This window comes from Cnephaeus nilssonii, assembly GCF_951640355.1.
Source record: "Cnephaeus nilssonii genome assembly, chromosome: 22".
Taxonomy (NCBI): domain Eukaryota; kingdom Metazoa; phylum Chordata; class Mammalia; order Chiroptera; family Vespertilionidae; genus Cnephaeus; species Cnephaeus nilssonii.
This window is the reverse complement of record NC_137093.1, coordinates 7,148,587-7,170,930: the sequence shown is the minus strand read 5'-3', so window position 1 is coordinate 7,170,930 and position 22,344 is coordinate 7,148,587.

Here is a 22,344-nt window from a genome sequence, read left to right as displayed (position 1 = left end):
CTCTCTGTAAAAAATCAATAAAATATATTTAAAATAAAAAATAAAGGCTCTGAGTCCTGCAGTAAAGAAACCCAGCATTTCCCAAGCTCCTTTGCCACTGCTGTGCAAGAGCCTAGGGCCCATCTCCAAATGGCACCTGAGTCCACTGACCCTACCATGCAAAGAGTTTTTCTTTCTCCCAAGACCAGATGGGAGAGGCAGACTGCTGTTCTTAAACAAGGTAGGCCAGTATGTCCGTCCTTTGTCCTTCCTTGAAAGGACCTGGGAAGGAAACCGAGTAATAGCCACACATCTCCTGCTTAAGCACCTTTGTCTCCCTCAGACTTGCCCTTTTTTATAGGTATGGGACCCCCCCCCCCAAAAAAAAAGTGATGTCCCTCCAAATTCCAAATAAGGCACAAGGGACGTGTGACTGAATGCCACCAAGCGCCCACAATCTCTGCCCCGAGAAAGAAAAACGGAGGCGGCACACCCATTTCCTGGCAGGTCACCCCTGCAGACGTCAGACAGGCCCCTTGGTTATCAGGAACCTGGGGCGCTAAAGGAGCAGTGCTTGCTCGGAGCAGTCAGAAAACTCAAGAGCCGTGCCTTCTGCAGGTGGCCGGGGGCAGCCAGGGCAATGACTGTCTGTTTGCGTTGGCATCGCACGTGAGGAGAAACGGAGGGGTGTGTCCCCTTGGTCCAGTTCCTGTCTGTTGGTACACGAGCATTCCCATGTCAAAGGAAACGCAGTGGGATCTGCTCGGAAGGAAAAGCAGGCCGCATTTTGGCAGGCGCAGAACAACCCCCGAGTCCTGTCTTCACAAAGCTGTTTGGTAATATCCTACTTAATACGCCATGGAACACCCTGTAGAAAACTGATTACATAAATGGAGGGGCTGCCGAGACTTTAGGTCTACGATTCTCAAACTAGGTTCCAAGGAGCACCGCGGTTCTCCCAGTGCCTCAGGGGCTGCTAGAGAGAGCTTTCTGCAGGCAGAGAGCTGAGCCCCCAGACCCAACTCAACCTGGGCAGTTTCTCTGTTATCTACCTAAGAAAGTGTTTGGGGGAAAAACCACCCAAGCCCTGGCCAGTTTGGCTCAGTGGATAGAGCGTCCGCCTGCAGACCGAAGGGTCCTGGGTTCGATTCCGGTCAAGGGCACATGCCTGGGTCGTGGGCTCGATCCATGATTCTCTCTTATCGATGATGTTTCTATCTCTCTCCCTCCCTCTTCCTTCCTCTCTGAAATCAGTAAAAATATATTTTAAAACAACAACAACAAAAAAAAACACACCCAAAACCAGAAAGTGGCAGGGGTGGGTGTTCCTATTACTTAAATTTAGAAAATCTTGGAAAACCAGTGCTTTTAACAAAGCTCCACATCCATTATTCCTCCCAGCTGCGATTCTGATAAGAAGTGAGAAGCAAACAGTTTTAGTTATATTCTTAGCAAGAACCTGGGTTGGGGGGGGGGGGGGGGGGGCGGGGCGGGCGTGCGGGGTAGACAGAAATTTAAATGTATTTTAATCAAAAGTAGAGCCATGAAAAAAAAAATCTAAAATAAACAAATAAAATATTTGCAGCCATATAATGAGTAAAGAGCTAATATTCCTAATTTATAAAGCAATCCTACAAATTAGTAAGAAAAAGACCAATAACCCAGCAGTAACAGGGGCCAGGGCTGCAGAACTCACAGCGCAGAAATGCAAATGGCCAATAAACATATGAAAAGATGCTCGGCTCACTTGTCAGGGAAATGCAAATGAGATACTATTTTTTACCCATCAGATTGGCAAAAATGGAAAATATGTGTAACATCCAGAGCTGGAGAGGGTGTGAGGAAGCCAGCCTTCTCGAACACCCTCCGCGGGGCGGGGGGGTGGGGGGACTGTAAATTATTAGAACGTTGCAGAAAATCAACTGTTGGTATTTTTGAAAATTTAAACTGTGGCCCACTGCTCCCTTCCCGGGAATATATCCACCAGAAATGAAAATGCCAGTATGTAAAGGCATACATATATGGAGTTTATGGCAGCATCATGCGTAATAGTTAAAAAACAAGCAAACCTGCAAACAACCAGAATGTACGCTAACAGGAAAATGGTTGGTTGAACAAATGGTGATCCATTTCTAATAAGGAATACAGGGCAGCTATTAAAAATTATAAAATAGAAGTGTACATACTGACTGGGAGATATGCCTGCAACACCTTGTTAAAGAGGATAAGAGCAAGTGTGATCCTATTTTTATTTAAAAAATAAAAAGAAGTCGCACCCTGTAAGTGGGTTTCTATATGTTTTTATAAATAAGGAAAAGAGCACAGAAACATTTATACCAAATTGTTAACAGTGATTGCATTGGGGAGTTGGATTGGAGAAGAGTGAAAAGACTATTAATTTTATTTTAGACACTTCTTTGCTGTCTGAATTGTTACAAAAGATATGTGTTACTTTTGTAATTCAAATGATTGTAATATTTAAAAGCAGAATTAGAAAGGAAAATTCAAAGCAAAGCAAATTATTTGAGAATCACTGGAAGGCTGGGTGGGGCTGGCCTTCTGCTATTGAATTTTTTTTTTAAGTTTCTCTTTTTAAAAATATATTTGTAATGATTTCAGAGCGGAAGGGAGAGGGAGAAAGAGCTAGAGGCATCAATGATGAGAGAAAATCATTGATTGGCTGCCTCCTGCACGCCCCCCCGCCCCGCCCTCCTACTGGGGATTGAGCCCACAATCTGGGCAAGTGCCCTTGACTGGAATTGAATTGCGACCTCCTGGTTCACAAGTCGATGCCCAACCACTGAGCACACTGGCTGGGCCTGCTATGGAACTTAAAGCACTAAACCCAATGAGGTTTATGGCTAATAGAAGGCACCCCAGCTATGCAGGGGGGTGGGATGAAGGACAGACTCTCAATAAAGCCCACATTTTCCTTGAAAAACAGCCCTGACTGTTCTCTAAAACGTGCCAAAGGGTAGACTGAGGCCCCTCATTGATATGCATTAGAACAGGGGTCCACACACGTGTTCTGTGCAAGGCTAGACAGCACGTATGCTAGGGTGTGTGGGCCATCCGCCTCTGTCACAGCTACTCACTTCTCCTTGTTGTGCATCAACAGCCACAGACAATAGTAATAAATAGGTGTGGCTGTGTCCCAATAAAGCTTTATTTATAAAACAGGTAGTGAGCCAGATTTGACCGAGGGACTACTGTTTGTTGACCTCTGCTACAGACCATTGACATAATTATCTTTTAAAAGTAAACTATTTAAATATAAACAGTTTACAGTTATAAACTACTCTGGTTGATGGGTTCCTTTGCTGTGCAAACAGTTTTTAGTTTGATGTAGTTCCATTTATTTGTTTTTTGTTTTGTTTCCCTTGCCCGAGGAGATACATACAAAAAAATGCCTAAGAGCCATGTCAAAGAGTTTACTGTCTATGTTTGCCTCTAAGAGTTTATGGTTTGGATCTTACATTTAGGTCTTTAATCCATTTTGATGGGGTTTTCTTCTTGTATGTCGTGTAATAAAGTCTAGTTTGATTTTTTTTTTTTGCATGTATCTGTCCAGTTTTCCCAACACCATTAAATAGACCGTCTTTACCCGACTGCATGTTCTTGCCTTCTCTGTCAAATATTAATTGACCATATAGGTGTGGGTTTATTTTCTGGGCTCTCTATTCTGTTCCATTGATCTATGTGGGGTTTTTTATGCCAGTACCATGCTTTTGAATTACGATAGCCTTGTAGTGTGGTTTGATATTAAGTAGCATGATACCTCCTATTTTGTTCTACTTTTTCAAGATTGTTATGATTATTCGTGGTCTTTTGTGACTCCATATTAATTTTAGAATTATTTGTTCTAGTTCTGTGAAAAATGCCATTGGTATTTTGATAGTGATTGCATTGAATCTATAGATTGCTTTGGGCATCTTGACAATGTTACTTCTTCCTATCTATGAGCATGGTATAAGCTTCCATTTATTTGTATCGTCTTCAGTTTCTTTCTATGATGCCTTATCATTTTCCCAGTACAGGTCTTTTACCTTCTTGATTAAATTTATTACTGGGTATTTTATATTTTAGACTTATCGGGAAATCACTTAATAAATTATATAAATGTCTTACTACTATGCTGTGCACCTGAAATTAATATAACATTGAATATCAACTATAATTGAAAAATAAATAATAGAAAAAAGTAAACTTTTTAATTGAAATATATAATATGCATATGATAAAAGTACACAAATCTTTTTTTTAAATTGATTTTTAGAGAGAGAAGGGAGAGGGATAGCGAGCGAGATAGAAACATTGATGAGAGAGAAACATCATTAATTGGCTGCTGCCTGCACACCCCACACTGGGGATTGAGCCCATAACCTGGCCATGTGCCCTAGTCAGGAATCAAACCCACGACCTCTTGGTTCCTGGGTCGACGCTCAACCACTGAGCCACACTGGCTGGGCAAAAGTACACAAATCTAATTTTTACGAAGTGAACACATCTTCATAACTGCCACCCAGATTAAAATGTAGGATATTACCAACACCCCAAAAGTGTTCATCATGCACCTCCAAGTCACCCCCCTACCCCCCGCAAAGATAACCACTAATTTGACATCTTTCTTCGTAATTTGTTTTGCTTGGCTGTGAACCGTATGTCAATGTTTTCACACAGACTTTCTTTCACTCAATGATGGCTGAATGAGAGCCATCCAGTGTTATTGTGGGGGTTTGTCCAGCTGTGTTGCTACATAGTGATCCACATGCAGTGTGGCAATGGTAATATCCAAAGATATGCCACACGCTGTAGCTGCTCTGCTATGGATGATATGTAGGTTGTTTCCAGTTTGGGGCTTGCTATGGACTGGATATTTGTGTCCCACTAAAACTCATGTTGAAACATGACTCCCGATGTGTTGGTATTAGGAGGTGGGGCCTGTGAGAGGTGATGAGGTCATGAGGGGGAAGCCCCCTTGAATGGGATCAGTGCCCTCAGAGACCGGTGAGCTCCATCACTCCCACCACATGAAGACACAGTGAGAAAGGAGGCATTCTCTGTGGACCAGCAAGTGGCCATCCCTACCCACAGATCTGCCAGCACCTTGATTTTGGACTTCCTTACTTCCTGAGCTGTGAGAAATAAACGTCTGCTGTGGGTAAGCCACTCAGCCTGTGGTATTCTGTTAACAGCAGCCCGAACGGACTAAACAGGCTATCTATATATATAAAACCCTAATATGCAAATAGACCGAACGGCGGAATAACTGAACAACCAGTCACTATGATGTGTGCTGACCACCAGGGGGCACGCTAGGAACATGGTGGGCATCGGCAGCAGGTGGCGGAGCACGGAACATGGTGAGTGTCGGCTGCAGCAGGATGATGGAGCAGATGAGTGGGGGGGCCAGACCAAGGCAGGGTGCTGGTCACTGTCATCGGGGCGAGCCTCTGGTGGTTACTGAAAACTGTTTGCTCCCACAAGCTGTGGTCCCGCCCGGCACTCTCACTTGCTGCCAGCGCTGGCCTCGCTCGCACCCACTGCCGGCCCCAATCGCCCCTGGCACCAGTCCCAATCGCTTGGCACAGTCAGCAGGTGCAAGCGGCGACTGCCAGCCCTGATTGCCCCTGAGGGATTCTCCACCTCCCCCTGCTCCTGAGGGGCGATCAGGGCAGCAGCTGCCACTCACACTTGCTGATGGCACCGGCCCCACTCACACCTGCTGCTGGTGCCAGCTCCAATCACTTCATGCCATCAGCAGGTGTGAGTGGGCCAGCGCCATCAGTGCGTGGGAGCGGTGGCAGTGGGAACAGAGCTGCTGGCAGACAGAGGACTGGGGGCCGCAGCAGGAGGGGCCGGGCAGGGGCGCGGAGGATGGGCTGAGACCCGCCCTGTGCCAACCGCAGCCTCACAGCCCACAGTTCCTTTCAAGGTGCATGAATTCGTGCACTGGGCCCCTCGTTACAAATAATGCCACTGTGGACATTCTTGACCATGTCTTTCGGTGCACACATTTACATATGGCTATCATATTTGTAGCGTATACATGCTATATTCAGCTTCAGTAAATAATGCCAATCAATTTTCCCAAGTGGTTGTATGAACAGACACTCCAACCTTCAGTGTATGAGAGTTACAGCTGCTCCAAGCATTGCCCACACTTGTATCGACAGGTTTCTCGATTTTGTAATTTTAGCCATTCTTGTATGTGCTTGTGTGAAATTCATACACAGTAAAATCCAAAAATCTTAGGTGTCCAGCTAAAAGTTTTTTGCATCAGTAAAAATTCTCATTGTGGTTTTAATTGCATTTCCCTGAGGACTCCTGAGGTTAATTGCCTTATGACGGGTTTACTGGCCATTTGGATTTCTCTTTTATGAAAAGCTTATTCATATGTTTTGCCCGTTTCAAAAAAAATATTGGGTTGTCTTTCCCTTCTTGATTTAAAGGTGTTCTTTAAATATTCTGAACATGAGTCATCTGTTGGATATTTTTATTCCAACTATCTTCTCTCACTCTGTGGTTTGCATTTTCATTTTCTTAATGGAGTCTTTTGATGAACAGAAGTTCTTAATTTTAATGACATCCAATTGATCAGTTGTTTTCTTTATGGTGTGTGTGTGTGTGTGTGTGTGTGTGTGTGTGTGTGTGAGTGTGTGTCCTGCCGCAGTAATATTTGCTAAAGAAAAACTGTTTCTCTCCTGGTGACACTTCTGATACCAAAAACATGAAGGGGAGAGGGTCTGCCCCACACCAACCCGTTTTCCAAGTCTCAGGACACCCGCTGAGCGTCAATTCAATTTGGATGCTGACTACCTGCAGTTAGCGTCAGAGTCCACAGGTCAAGGGCTCAGTATCACAGGACTGACCACCCAGAGGCCCCCACCCAGGTCCAGTAATTTGCTGGAGCAGCTCACAGCATTCAGGGAAACATGCACTCATGTTTACTGATCTGTGATAAAGGACACAGATGGGCAACCCGATGGAGAGGTTCGCAGGGTGAGGCCGGAGGGTCCCAAGCGCAGGAGCCTCTGTGCCCATGAAGTGGGGTGCACCACCTTCCGGCACGTGAATGTGCTCACCAACCCAGAAGCTCTTCGCCCCCCCAGTTTAGGGGTTTTAAGGAGGTGTCATCATGGAGGCATGGTCTATCATTAACACCATCCCCAGCCCCTCCCATCTCTCCAGAGGAGAGGAGGTGGGGCTGAAAGTTCCAAGCTTTGGATCGTGGCTCATCGTCCTGGTGACCTGCCCACGTCCTGAAGTGGCCAGGAGAGCACCCGAAGTCGCCTCATTAGAACAAAGGATGCCCGTCACCCAGGAAATACCAAGACAGTTAGGAGCTCTGCGTCAGAAACCAGAGGCAGAGACCACAATATACCTCCTATTATACCACGTGCCTATCATAAAGTCAGGACGATACTTTCCGTTACCTCCTAGAAGCGATCGTTTTACTTTGTACAGGAGTCTACCACCATCACTCAGTCGCTGGCTTCAGCGTCTAGCACCTCGGGTTAGAAGGAGCTCCTTCCAGCCGGGCCAGGGTCTCTCCAGGCCTCTGGTCCAGCCCCAGGGACAGCTGGCTCCACGCCCCGGAGGGTTGGGTGGAGCAGGCAGGTCAGGGTGGCCGATTAGTTAACAGGACGGCACTTTTCACTTTTTAAACACATGCTTGACATGGGAATAATGGCAATAACACCTACCTTTACCCACAACCATATTATCTACCTGCTCACCTGTTTATTCCCTGTCCCCACCCCCACCCCACCATACAAGCTACAGGAGCTCAGGGGCTGGCACAGAGCAGGCTCAGGGATTATCTCCCGGAGAAAGGGAGGGAGGGAGGGAGGGAGGGAGGGAGGGAGGGAGGGAGGGAGGGAGGGAGGGAGGGAGGGAGGCAGAGGGATGGGTGGAGGGAGGGAGGGAGAGAGGAAGGGATGAATGGGTGGATGGATGGAGGGAGAGATGGAGGGATGGAGGGATGGAAGGATGGATGGATGGAGGGATGGAGGGATGGAGGGATGGATGGATAGAAGGATGGATGGATGGAGGGAGGGATGGATGGATGGATGGATGGAAGGATGGATAGATGGAGGGAGGGAGGGAGGGAGGGATGGTGGATGGATGGATGGAGGGATGGATGGAGGGAGAGAAGGAGGGATGGAGGGAGGGAGGGAGGGAGGGAGGGAGGGAGGGAGAGAGGGAGGGAGGGAGGGATGGGTGGATGGAGGGATGGATGGAGGGTGAGATGGATGGATGGATGGATGGATGGATGGATGGATGGATGGATTGATGGATGGATGGAGGGATGGAGGGATGGATGGAGGGATGGAGGGAGGGATGGTGGGTGGAGGGATGGAGAGATGGAGGGATGGATGGATGGAAGGATGGATGGATGGAGGGAGGGAGGGATGGAGGGAGGGATGGAGGGATGGAGGGATGGATGGATGGAAGGATGGATGGATGGAGGGAGGGAGGGAGGGAGGGATGGAGGGATGGATGGATGGAGGGAGGGAGGGATGGAGGGATGGAGGGATGGAGGGATGGATGGATGGATGGATGGATGGATGGATGGAGGGATGGAGGGAGGGACGGAGGGAGGGATGGGTGGATGGAAGGATGGATGGAGGGAGGGAGGGAGGGAGGGAGGGAGGGAGGGAGGGAGGGATGGGTGGATGGAGGGAGGGAGGGAGGGAGGGAGGGAGGGGTGGAGGGAGGGAGTGAGGTAGGAGGGAGGGAGGGAGGGAGGGGTGATAAAAGATAACAGCGACTCTCCCTGAGCGCCTGCCTGCTTGGTGCGGTGCTGCTCCCTATTTCAAGTCCTCCTTGTCCAAGGGGTGGTCCTTTGGTTTTGCAGAGGTGAGGGAATTTGCCCAAAGTCCCAGATTCACTAAGGAGCAGAATCTGATTTCAAACCCTGGGGTTCTGACAGACTCCCACGCTCTTTAATACTAAGCGCGCTCTTAGCCACTGAGGGACCCTGGGGTGGGGCGGGAGGGAAGTGTCTTTCTTCGCAGGGGCCATGGAGACCCAAGTCTGGACCTCTGGGCTGCTGTGCCGAGTGGACCAGGCCTGCAGCCCCGCATGGAGCCTCCGGCCGAGGCCAGGGTCCCAGCCCCACGGCCGCGGCCTGGGAACTCGGGGAAAGGGCAATTAAATTAACGGGGTCACGGGAGGAGAAGGGCGGTGGGAAGCTGGTGGCCGAATCCAGAAAGGCCAGATTTCAATTTGCATAATAATTTTGTTAGCAACAATGGGCATCCAGGACATCTATTTAAAGGCTGTAATGTTAATTTAATGGGAAAAAAGCTAATACAATCCCCCCGAATTTTTCAATTAAATTAATGTGATGGGCTTTAATGGATAGCTTAAGTAGCGAGCGTGAACAGGAGAAATCTTGCATAAATTATACATACACATATATATGCTGCCCGTATATATATATATAATCTCTCTGCTCTAAGGTTTTGACATATGAGGCCCTATGCTTAAATCTGGCAACCAGTTATAACTCTATTTCCATTAAAGTGACCATTTTATCAGCTGAAGAAGGGAACGGGCCCGCCCTGTGGAGTTTCTGCACCACCCCCTCCCTTCCACAACACACCACAAGATTCGGGTCTTAAAGAAACAGAGAACTCGCTGAACAATGAGCCGTGGTAACACGTGCATGCACAAAAAGCCAGTGATTGACGAATCCGGCAGTGCAGAGTTCCCGTTCCTCGATCCCTGCTCCCCGGAGACTTCTAATGGAGCAGTAAGTAAAACGGACTACGTTTCCACAGCCTCTTCGGGTTCTCGAGCGGGTATCCGTTCACGCGTCTCCCTCAGCGAGTGCCTACTGCACAGCCACTAAGGCTGGGCACTGTCGTAGGTGCTTCCAGGAATATTGTCGTGAGCAGCCAGACACCTCCCTGCCTCACAGAAAATCCCGGAGGCATTCCAGTGAAGCGCTTCCTGCTCCCACTTACTTTATCGCTTATAAAAGTCATCCAGGGTGGCTCCCAGTAATCTCACCACCTGGGTTTCTCACCTTTGTGTATGAGTGTGGCCAGTAGGATAGTGCAGAAATGGATGCTCAAGCAGCCCTGCTGGGAGGGCCATGTGGCGAGGAACTGAGGCCTCCTGCCATTGGCCGCTATCGTTTGACCCATAGCCATGTGAGTGAGGCACCTGGGAGCGGCTCCTCCAGCCCCGGCCAATCCTTCAGATGAGACTGCAGTCCCAGCTGACATCTCGCCTGCACCCTCAAGCCTCCAGAGAGATTTGGGAGTCAGAACCACCTGGCTGAGCCATTCTCGGATTCATGACCCACAGGAACCGTGTGCGATAATGAATGTTTGTTGCTGCTTTAAGCTTCTGTGTGTCAGAGTAAGCAGTAATGTACTGATAAATAGCAGACACAACGTTCTCCCTTCCCAGCTGGCCCTCGGTGAAATCACGGAGGAGGCAAAGTGGGTCACCTCTTCAGGGGCCACACCTGCTGCCTGCTTTCCACCCACCTCAGAGCGCCAATCAGCGTGCCCCTTTCCCTCACTCACTCTCTGCTCCTCGGCTTAAGCTTTCGCTGATACCTAGGCTCGAAGTGTAATAAGACCGCTCTCAGAGGTATTGTCATTTTACTTCAAGTCTTTTAAAAATCAGAAAGGATTTCAGACCCAAAGGATTTCAGGCCCAGGGGAAATCTCAGCGACAAAGAGTTGTGAGGTGGTGGGAGCTCCCAGGGATTCTCAAATTGCATCTCCTAAGGGTCCATGCTTTTCCCGCAAGTCCAGCAGCCAAAACAGAAAGGGCATCAGTCTCTGTTTCCAGGGGCTATTTTTCACCCTATGGGCTACGTGGGTCACGAATTGCTGACAGAGATAAAACCTCCGTGAGATTTTCACTGATTATCTGCAGATGGACCAGCAGTGAGCATCGCGGTTGAGTCTTGGGCATGCCAGGCCACGGAGGTGGCTGTGAACTTGCAGGCAGCCCGGGGTTGGAGCCGCGGCGCTGCCACGTACAGGCTGCATGAGGACGAGCGTGGCCACCGACCTCTCCAGCCTTTTCCTCTTCTGCAACGTGAGGATATTAATAGCCGTCTCTCAGGGGCAGGAGGGAGCCTGGCGCATGGCTGGAGCTGCTCTTGTCGGGCACCCCATGGGGAGCGTGGCAGAGGCAGCAGGAAATAGCCTTTCAGCTCAGTATCCTGCAAACTAGTTAATTGAACCCCGCAAGAGCTGGTGCCTAAGGGAGCTGGTGAGTCTGCAGAGCTTGGTGGGAGCCCTCTCTCTGTCCGGCAAGCTGGACCCCAGAGGCCGCCCAGCTCCTAGCAACGCCGCTGCCCCTAGCGCAGGTGGCCCCTCCGGGCTGATTTCCCAGGAGGGTTTCCCTCTGAGGCTGACCGCGGAGCTGGCCCTTCTCCCAGGGGCGTGAAGGCCACAGCAGGGGGAGTGGGGAGAGCAGACTCCATAGGGCGGGGTGCGATGGATGCTCTCCCTGGTGGGATCGGCTCTGAGCTGATGTGGAGGCCAGCTAAGACCCCACGTCACTCCAGGGCAGCGCATTTAGGAAAGTCGCGGTAGGGCCAGGAGAAGAGCCCACACGTCCTGGCCGCCTCCAGAGCATCGCACGCGGGACGCTGGGGGTCTTCTGCTTCACACCAGTCAGGGGGAGAGCTGCCCTTCTCCGCAGGCCGGAAGGATGTGACCGTGGGGAGGAGGTCTGTCTGTCTGTCTGCAGGAAGAGAGAGGGGCACACGGCTCCTGCTTTTTAACCGTCTCCTTCTTCTTAGCAGACACCTGCACCCGGGGCCTTTCCAGCAAGGGTTTGCCACTGTCCTCAAAGATAAACAACCGAATCAGAATGAAATTCACTGGGCAAATGAGTATTAACTCCCCGGCATAATAAAAGAAAGTGAGTAGGTTGTGTTACAGAGATCAGGCAGCCGGACGATGAGAACCAGAGCTGTTTGCCCTTGGTAGGAGCTGCTCTTTGCATAGGACCGTGGTCGGCAAACTGCGGCTCGCGAGCCACATGCAGCTCTTTGGCCCCTTGAGTGTGGCTCTTCCACAAAATACCACGGCCTGGGCGAGTCTATTTTGAAGAAGTGGCGTTAGAAGAAGTTTAAGTTTAAAAAGTTTGGCTCTCAAAAGAAATTTCAATCGTGTACTGTTGATATTTGGCTCTGTTGACTAATGAGTTTGCCGACCACTGGCATAGGAGGTTGTAACTGAGTGATGATTATGACAGCATCTGTCAGCTCACCCCTCCACCCATGCATCCGTACAACAGCTGGTCCACCATCTAACCATCAGCTCACTCCTCCACCCATGCACCTACCCATGAATACACTCATCCATCCATCCATCAATCTATCAGTCCATCTATCTATCCATCCATTACCCTTCTATGCATCCATCTACTCACATATCCATGCCTGTACCCATCCCTCCATCCATGCATCCATGCAATCATTCACGCAGCAAACTTTTATAGAAATATAACATCCTGGTCCCATGAGAGACCTCTAACTAGTGAGAGCCTACTCTAGACTGTGCTGGATGCTGAGTTTGCAGGGGGATAAGGCAGTGTCCCTCAAGGAGTTTACAGTCTATTTGTGGGCAGGGAATAGAAACGTAAAAATCTAGCGGAGTGAGGACAGTCTAGAGAAATACACATGACACCAAAGAGTCCATGGTCCAAGCCGGCCCACCAGCGTGGGAATGGGGCTGCCCAGCGCCTGTCAGTCTCCTTGGCCAGTCACACTGTATGTATCTGGGTATTTGGTCCAGTCGGGGAAGAAGGAATAGAGCTCACTCACGGCACTGGACAAATGGGTGTTGTATGAGAAACACCTTTTGGGGGAACCCCTGCCCTCCCTTTCTGGTTCGGGTGGGCCTGACCTCACTCCCTTGCTCCAAGCCTGGCCAAGCAGAGACCCACATCCTCCTGGCCCCAGGAATCGGTTCTGGGAGGTGGCCATTGAAGTTCTCTTGGTGACTTTGGCGGGAGCCTGGGGAAAGGTAGACTCTAATTCTGATGAGCCTGAGGTGCTGGGATCCACGCACCCTTCTCACCACGAAGTGAGTGAGTCTGAGAATGACGCCAACGCGAGGGAAGCAGGACCCACGGAGGAGAGCGGGTGGCGGCCTGTCTGAGCTCCTGTGTCCAGCTGTGTTCTCCTGATACGTGAGCCATAAACCCCTCTTCTAGGTCCATCAGTGTGCAGTGTTTTGTTCACCTACAACCTGGAGTCCCCAGACTCACTCGGGGACATTCAGAAATAACACCTGAGCCCTAGCCGGTGTCACTTAGTGGTTAGAGCATCAACCTAAGCAACAAAGGGTCTCAGGTTTGATTCCTGGGCAAGGGCACATACCTGGTTGGCAGGTTCACTCTCTGGCCCTGGTCCAGGTGCATGCAGGAGGCAACCATTGATGTTTCTCTCTCACATCGATGTTTCTCCCTCTCTCTTTCTCTCTCTCTCCCCATCCCTCTCTGCCTCCCTCCCATATTCCACTGTCTCTAAAAATCAATGGGAAAAATATCCTCAGGTGAGGATTAACAAAATAGCTATCCTATATAATAAAAGGCTAATATGCAAATTGTCCCCTCGGGAATTCAACTGACCAGGACTTCGACTGCTCACTATGATGTGCACTGACCACCAGGGGGTGGTGCGGAATGAAGGAAGGCCTTGGCCAGCAGCCAGGGGGTCGGGGGAAGGAAGGCCCCAATCAGCCCTGATTGTCGGTCAGGCCTGGCGACCCTACTCATGCACAAATTTTGTGCACCAGGCCTCTAGTCTATATATAAAAGACTAATATGCAAAGTGTTTCCACGGGAGTTAGACCGGGAGTTCTATCGCTCGCTAGGATGTGCGCTGACCACCAGGGGGCAGCACGGAACAAAGGAAGGCCCCGCTGGCAGCCAGAAGGCCTCAATCGGCCCTGATCGCTGGCCAGGCCTAGGGACCCTACCTGTGTATGAATTTCGTGCATCAGGCCTCTAGTAAGTAAGTAAATAAATAAATAAATAAATAAATAAATAAGACCCATGTTCTAGGAGAGGAACTGCTTTGCCAGGTAACTGTTTGCATGTTGGGAGATAAAGTGGTGAAATGGTGTTGAAGTCTTAACAACTAGAACCTTAGAATGTTCTTAGTTAGAGACTGAGTAATTGCAATTAATAAAGATGAGGCCCTCCTGGAGAAGGGTGGGCCCCTGCCCTGAGGTGTCTGATGTCTTTGTGAGAAGAGGAGAGGTCACACAGAGAGGCACAGAGGAGACAGCCATGGGAAGATGGAGGCACAGACCGGAGGGATGCCGCCATGAGCCAAGGAATGCGTGAGGTGGCCAGAGACTTCCAGAAGTTGGGAAGAAGCCATGGAGATTCTTCCCTAGAGCCTTCAGAGGGAGTGTGGCCCCAAGACTGTAAGATGATAAATTTTGGTTCATGGTAGTTTGCCACGGCAGCCCTGGGAAACTGGTAAAAGGGTCAAGGACATTGCTCATCCTGTATCCCCTCTGAGACCCACCACACACACCTGCGTAAAGGCTCTGAGGAGCCCTCCGTAAAGGCCCATTTAAATGCACCTGACCCCGCATTCCCGCAACCTCGCGGATGCCTCCTGAGATGCATTGGTCTCTGAGAGCTGCCCCCACGGTGACTGCGGGTGCTCTGAGCCTGATCATCTCAAAGGAGGAGCCGTGCACGTGGGTGAGTCTGGTTGAACATTCATACTTTCTATTTTCTAATTTTTTAAGGAATAGATGTTTGCAGTTTAAAAATATTCAAGCAGTAAAGAAACTGTGCAGTGAACACCAACCTCTCTCCCACACCCCCCGCCCCACCCTCACCCCCCGCCAGGCCTCCCCAGGTGCCGCTCCCGTTCTCGTATTTATTCTCACGGAGATACCTCCACGCACATGTGAGCGCACAGAGACGTGCTCCTGGTGCTGCACAAACGGTCGTCTGCTCCGGGTGCCGCTCCCCACAGTCCTTTTTGGGGCCCTCACACACCTCAGATTCCTGGGTCAGTAGACGCAGGTCAGGTTCCCCAGTCTCGCGCTGCTGACATGCTGGGATGCCTGATCCCGCGTGGGCACTGCAGGAGGCCCAGCAGCATCCTCGGCCTTCACCCACTAGACGCCATTACGCCGTCTCTCTCCCCTCTGTTGTGACAACCAGACGTCGCCACATGTCTGCTGGCGGCAGCGGTGCCCTTTGTGAGAATGACGATGCAGATCTAACTCGTCCTTCTCCAGGGCTGTCCAGTCCTCCGTGTCATCGAAGTTGTAGTGTGAACAATGTGATAGTGAGCATTTTTATACACGTGACTTTGGCACATAAACTTGAGTTTATCTGTAGGGTACTGTGTTGTTACACTCAGTAGACACTGGGTAAGTAAACATACGAGTGAAGGGAGAAGAATGTGATCTGGGAGCTTCCAAATCTATCTTCACCAGGCGGGGAAAGTCGGCCCAGGGCTGGAGGAAGTGAGGCCCAGCAGAGGGAGGAATGGCCCAGCCCCTTGATCGAGTCCTGCCTGAAGCAGCCCATCCGGGCTTTCCCATCCTCTGAGGCCATGTATTCTTTCTGTGGCGTGAGCCTGTTTGAGTTGGGGTCTTGTCATTTACAGCTTAATGAGTAGCCCGGGGATCCACAGAAGCATCACTCCCCATCACTTAGGGAGGCCTGTCCTGCCCCAATCCTCTTCTCTGGCCCCCACAGGCCTTGCTGTGTGTATGCTCGCCAGCCCTCCCTCTGGAGTGCCCTGTCCGCTCGTTGGTCTCATTGCCCCTGGATCCGCAGGCCCAGGCTGGATGCTGTAGGAATGAATGGATGAGGGTGAGTCCCATACAGCTCACAGCCTCAAGGCCGCTGCTAAGTGGAGGCTCGATAAATCCTTGCAAGGAGCCTTCTGGCAGCAGCAGAAGCTTCTTAACTTGATTCCGGAAGCTCTGCCAAAGGAGCAAAACAATACCCCCTCCAGGACCTGGGGCTGGGCGGGGAGGGAGGGTTCCTCGCGGGGAGGGGCCGTCTTCCAGGAATCTCTTCCATCCTGAGCCGCCCGCTAGACGTCACTAGGCACATGGCCCGGTGGCCCCTGAGGTCTCTGACTGTGGCTTAAACTTTCCACTCACTCCCGGGACAGGTTTGACCTCACGGGGAACCATCTTGCTTCAGCAAACCATGCCCCACCTGCCACAAACAAAGCGCACCATTTACATGGTGATGTTTCCGGCATGCCCCAGGCCACAAGAGCCTCCACACAGCACAAGGCATGACAGGCCCAGAGAGGGACAATCTCCTGAGTGGCTGCCACCCCATGAAGTGGCCCAAGTCCACACCAGTTCGTCCTGAGGATCCCAAAAGACGGAGGAGGGAGGACAGCAACAAGCACACGTGCACATCTAAGGGCTGGGCATGCTCACATTCGTCCCATGCCCTTAAATGAGCACCTACTGTGTGCCAGGCACTGTTCTAGACACTCGCTTCATTCCAGCAGGGGGAGGCAGACAAGAAAGAAATGAATCATTTCAAATGCAAACAAGTGTTCTAAAGAAAAGAGAACAACTGAGGTGGGATACAGCGGGACTTGGCAGGGAGCTGCCTGAGGTTGGGAAATCACGCTGTCCCTTACGCAATCCCCACGGCTGCGGGATGTCCCTAGCCCTATCTTATGGAAGAGGAGGCTGCAGGTAAGAGAGTACAGTGACCTTTCTCAGTCACAGACACAGAGAGCAGACTGTTTTAAGGGAACCCGGGACTTGTTTTAATCAAGTTGGTAAGACACTCAGGCAAGAAGATGTTTATTACACCCACAGATCCGTAGAAAAAGGGGGCAGGGCCACCTTGTAGGGCCAGCTGGGGAAGCACCAGGGTTGGCCAGGAGCAGTGGGAATGGGGTGGGGGACACGGGGAGACCCTATACGATGGTTCCCACAGGAAGGAATGGGGGAGGCAGGGCGAGCAGGCTTAGATGGGCCAGTCTGATCATTTCAGTGGGCCTGGGGTGCAGGGCTGTCTGGAGTTGGGTGCTCTGGGGTAGGTAGGGCAGGCGGCCAGTGGCCAGAGTGGGAGAGCCCACTGAATGGGGATGTGGCTGGGGTTATGAGCTCTAAATTGGTTGGTTTGCATTAGGAAGACCTGCTTCCTGGTGGGTGATTTCCTAACTCTAGGAATTGGCCAACTGTGGGAGAGGCGGTCCCTACAGGGTAGCCAGGTCCCAGGACCTGAAAGCATCAGAATATCCTATACTAGAGGCCCGGTGCGTGAAAATTCATGCACTTGAGGGGGGTCCCTCAGCCAGGCCTGCCCCCTCTCACAGTCCAGGAGCCCTCAGTGGCGGGAGGCGACCCGGCAATCAGGGGAAGGCGACGCCCCATCACACCTCTGCTGCTGCCACTGCCAGCAGCACAAGCCTCGGCCGGCCCTGGTTACCTGAGCCTCAGGCAGCCCTGGGCGGCTGGGCAGCTGCCATCTGAGACTTGCCTGTGCCTCAGGCCGGCCCTGGGCGGCCGGGGGGCTGAGGGGACTGGAGGACTCCGGAGGCAGGCGTGTGGAGCAGTCAGACCCGCCTGCCACCCCGGCGGGGCTGAGGGACTGGGCGCCACCACCTTGTGGCTGTGGGTGCTGCCATCTTTGAGGGCGTGGCAGTCAATTAGCATATTCCCTCCTTATTGGCTGTGGGTGCTGCCATCTTTAAGGGTGGGGCAGTAAATTAGCATATTCCCTCCTTATTGGCTGTGGGTGCCGCCATCTTTGAGGGAAGGGTAGTCAATTAGCATATTCCCTTCTTATTGGCTGTGGGCGCCACCATCTTTGCGATGGTGTGAGGGCCAATTAGCATATTCCCTCTTTATTAGATAGATAATAAAAGCCTAGTATGCAAATCAACCGAATGGCGGAATGACCGATGGAACGACCAGTCACTATGACATGCACTGACCACCAGAAGCAGACATTCAACACAGGAGCTGCCCCCAGCCTGCAGGCGCCAGGCCAGCCAAGGCGGGTGCCAGCAGGGCCCCCCCCCATCACCCCACGGTGGGGGGCAGGGCTAGCGAGCGGGTGGCACCAGGCTGGCTAAGGTGGGTGCCAGCGCCACCCCCCCCCAAGATCACCCTGCCGGTCACCCCACAGATCAGCTCTGATCGCTGGCCAAGCCTAGGGACCCTACCCGTGCATGAATTTCGTGCATCAAGCCTCTAGTAGAAAATAAAAGACATGGTTAATACAGAGACTCAGCCTGTGCCTCAAGATGCCCCCTCAGCTGCCCAGAGAGCCAGACCCTGGCCACTAGCGACTGTTCACCTGTGAGGACAATGCAACAGGTTGGCTCCAGCTACAAATGGAAAGAACAGCATTGCTTTTCTGTCACTTAAGACACTGTCTTGCTGAAACCGGCTTGGCTCAGTGGATAGAGCGTCGGCCTGCGGACTCAAGAGTCCCAGGTTCGATTCCGGTCAAGGGCATGTACCTTGGTTGCGGACACATCCCCAGTAGGGGGTGTGCAAGAGGCAGCTGAGCTTTTAAAAAAAAAAAAAAAAAGACACTGTCTTCCCACGGGCTCATTCATCCTCGCGAGCCTGAGGTCAGAAGGGTAGGATGGGGTACAGAGAGGCACTTCATCTGGGAAGCTGATGAGAAGGAAATGGGTCTGTGCTGGAATACCCAAGAATTGTTTTACTTTCTTATAAATTCTGCTTCACTTCCATTCAGAGCTTGTTGTCCAGGGCACGGGGTGGCGGGGGGGTGTCCTTGATTAAAACAACACAAATACTGTTTTTAAAAATGTGGCTGGCTGGTGCCCATGTTGCTTTAATTTGTTGGGACCAGATTGTCCAGCCCTCGTGGATTTGATCCCAGGCAGGCTCGTTTGACTTTTGAGAAAAACTGTTTTCAGCCACAAACGATACCCCTCGCCCTGGCCAAATATGTTGCAATCCTCGCTAAAGGTCCCAGCAGTCGTTGTCCAGGAATCCTGAGCCTGCCTTCTGGGTCCCATCTCCAGACGCTACCCATATGCCTTCCACACGCCACTGGCCCCCGGAGGAGACCACAGAACTGGTCTAAGCTAGTGGCAGAACCAAGTGAGATGAGGGACAAGCATAAGGTAGGTGGTCCATCATTGTTTGCGGAATGAATAAGTGAACAGTTGGACAGATGGATGAAAGGACAGATGGATGGACGAATGAATGAGTCAGTGGGTGGGTGGATGGATGGATAGATGGATGAATGAATGGCTCGGTGGGTGGGTGGGCGGGTGGGTGGGTGGGTGGATGGATGGATGAATGACTCGGTGGGTGGGTGGGTGGGTGGGTGGATGGATGGACGAATGAGTGACTTGGTGGGTGGGTGGATGAATGGACGAATAAATGAGTCGGTGAGTGGGTGGATGAATGGATAGATAGATGGATGAATGAATGACTCGGTGAGTGGGTGGGTGGATAGATGGGTGGATGGACGAATGAATGAGTCGGTGGGTAGGTGGGTGGATGGACAAATGAATGAGTCAGTGGGTGGATGGATGGATGGATGGATGGAGTGAGTTCAAGTTCTCCTGGGCTGGTAAAAAAAAGTTTCTTCTCTCTTTTCCAGTGAAATGTTTCCATCCCCATATTGACTAGAACAGCTCTCTTCTTTTGAAAAAAGCCACCTCCTTCCTCAAAAATACTAAAATTGCCGCATGGCCCCACAATCCCACTTCCGGGGAGAGATATGTCTAAAAGAAATGAAATCAGGATCCTGAAGAGACAACTGCACGCTCAGGATCGTTGAAGCATTACCACAGCAGCCAAGACAGGCACACAACTGAAAGTGTCCATCGACGGATGAATGGCTAAAGAGGATGTGGTATATATGCACGATGGAATATTAGTCAGCCACAAAAAAGGAGAGAAGGAAATTGCCATTTTCAACAACAGGAACCTGGAGATCATTAGGCTAGGAGAAATAAGCCAGACACAGGAACACAACTCCTGCATGCTATCACTTATGTGTGGAATCTAAAAACGCTGGTCTTGCAGAAGCAGACAGTGGAATGATGGTAGACAGGGGCTGGTGGGGGGGTGGGTATATGGGGAGATGCTGATCAAAGGGTACAACTTTCAGTTAGAAGATGAGTAAGTTCTCAGGTTCTAATATCCAGCAGGGTGACTATTGGTGTTAACAACGCTGCACTGTATGCTTGAAATCTGCTGAGAGGATAGACTTGACCATGAAAACTAAAATCATAACCATGAACAATAAAAATAAAGGGGTCCACCTCTGTGTCTTTCCTTTTATTCTTTCTCTTACTTTATTCCTCAGAACAAGGCTGGCAGCCCAGGGAGCCCAGGAAGATCAGCGAGACAGCCTCTCCTTCAGAAAGGACCATGATCTCACTCCTCCCGCCACCCCCAGTGGAAACTGGAGCACGGCTCAAGGAGACCTGCTGTCACAGGATCCTGCTTACGGGCACAAAAGCTGGGAAATTTCAGAGCCAATCTGGGCCAGGGGAGGCCAGAGCTCGTGAGCTGGGCCCAAATGATTCTTCCAGACTGCAGAGAAGCGCGCGGCCTCGCCCGCCGGCCAGCCTGCCCAGCAGCAAACAGGAAATCCCAGAATTTATAGATGACCCCGTTACAAGGCAAATGTTTTGGAACAAATTGTTCTTCTTTTAAATCCTTGTTTTCCACTAGTTTCTCTTTCTGGGTTCCCCCCTCCTTTCCACCTTCCCGCTGTCCTTGTTAAACCGGGGCCACAGCGCCACCTGCTGTCCGTCACGGGCAGCTGGGCAGGCCCTGGGTCCTCTCCCCACCTCCCCAGCTTTGCAATGGGTGGGAGAGTGGTTTTCTGGCTTCTGTCCGGAGAGTTTGTGCTAAAGCTCATGTACCAAGTCGCAAGAGAGCTGCCCCCGTGGCTGCTCTGCGACCCGTCCTCAGGGACAGCCAGGACGGGTGGAAAAGCAAGTCACGTGGCCTCACCGCCCAAGGCCAGGTCTCCGCGCCCTGCACACCAACCGAGCCGGCTTTGGCCAACCAAGTCCAACAGACCAGCCTCAACTTCTTCGGCACCCAACTGCAGCTACTTTCCCAGCGGCACGGGAACCGTGGGCACGTCCTGGCCCACCGAACACCTGGGTCCTGCGGGTGTTCCTGCCTGGGGAGGGAGTCAGAGGGGCAAAGGCGGAACCTCAGAAAAATGGCATGTTCCTGCGAGGACCGAACACACCAGTGCCCACGAGCCTCAGCCGTGTCCCCGCGTACGGGCGGAGCGACCTTGTGGGGGTGGCGTCTCCCTCTTAGTCTCGGGCCTCACTCATATGCGGGGACAGTAATAGTAACCAGACCACAAAGGGTGGCTGGGAGCAGGGACTGGGGCACATAGAGGATGCAGTAAAGGGGCCTGCGGGGAGTCAAGTCCTCAATGATCCCAGCTCTAACGGTTATTGTGAGATGAACATGGTGCCTGACACACAGCAAGCGTTCAATAACTGTCCTAGGAATGAATGAATGAATGAGTGAATGAATGAATGAATACATCTCGGACACTTTGATTAGTTACAGTCCAGCCACCGCCTGTAGCTGCTTCCCCTCATCCAGAAACACTCCTTTATTGAGTATAGGGCCCTCTGCCTGGGACCTCAGTTTTTCCACCTGTCAGATGGGCATGACATCCATCTTCCCTACTGCTCAGAGATAATGGAAGGCATCTGTCTAGGGAGGAATGTGAAACCGCTTTGAAAAGCTTACAGAACCAAGGAAGGGAGTCCTTGTTTTCATTCCATGTGCCTGGTGGCTTAGCCCTCATCCTCTGAGGGTGCCTGGGGCTCTCTGGGACCCTCATGCCACAAAGTGGTAGCTACATCCTGAGCCCCAGCTCACTGGGGGTGTCAGATGAGTCCTACTTCTGATAAAGAGGCTGGGCTAATAAACTCTTTTGTTACTGATACAAGTTGAAGACACTCCAACAGGCGGGTCCCCCTCTAGGAAAGCTCTTTCTCTAACTCAGGGAGAGAGAGGAATGCACAAGGGGTCTCCCCTGTGGCCACTGTTGAAAGTGATTCCTGGCAGGTGACCGGTGGATCAGATGATGATAGGAAGCCAGGGTGGGGCCACCTCCAACGCCGTGAGAGGTTAGTTTCAACCTAGTGTGGTGGGTGCTAGGGAGCCACAGAGGGTTCATAAGCAAGGGAGGAACAGGTCCGGGAAGAGAATTCGGGAAGCCACGTGAGGGTTGATTACAGCAAGGACTACACAGTTCCTTCCATGTTATGGGAGTTAGGTGACCAACGAGCCTCGTTTGCCCGGGATACAGGGAGTTCCTGGAACATGGGATCTTCAGGTTAAAAGTGGGAAAGTCCTGGGACAAGCTGGCTGCCCTGATTCA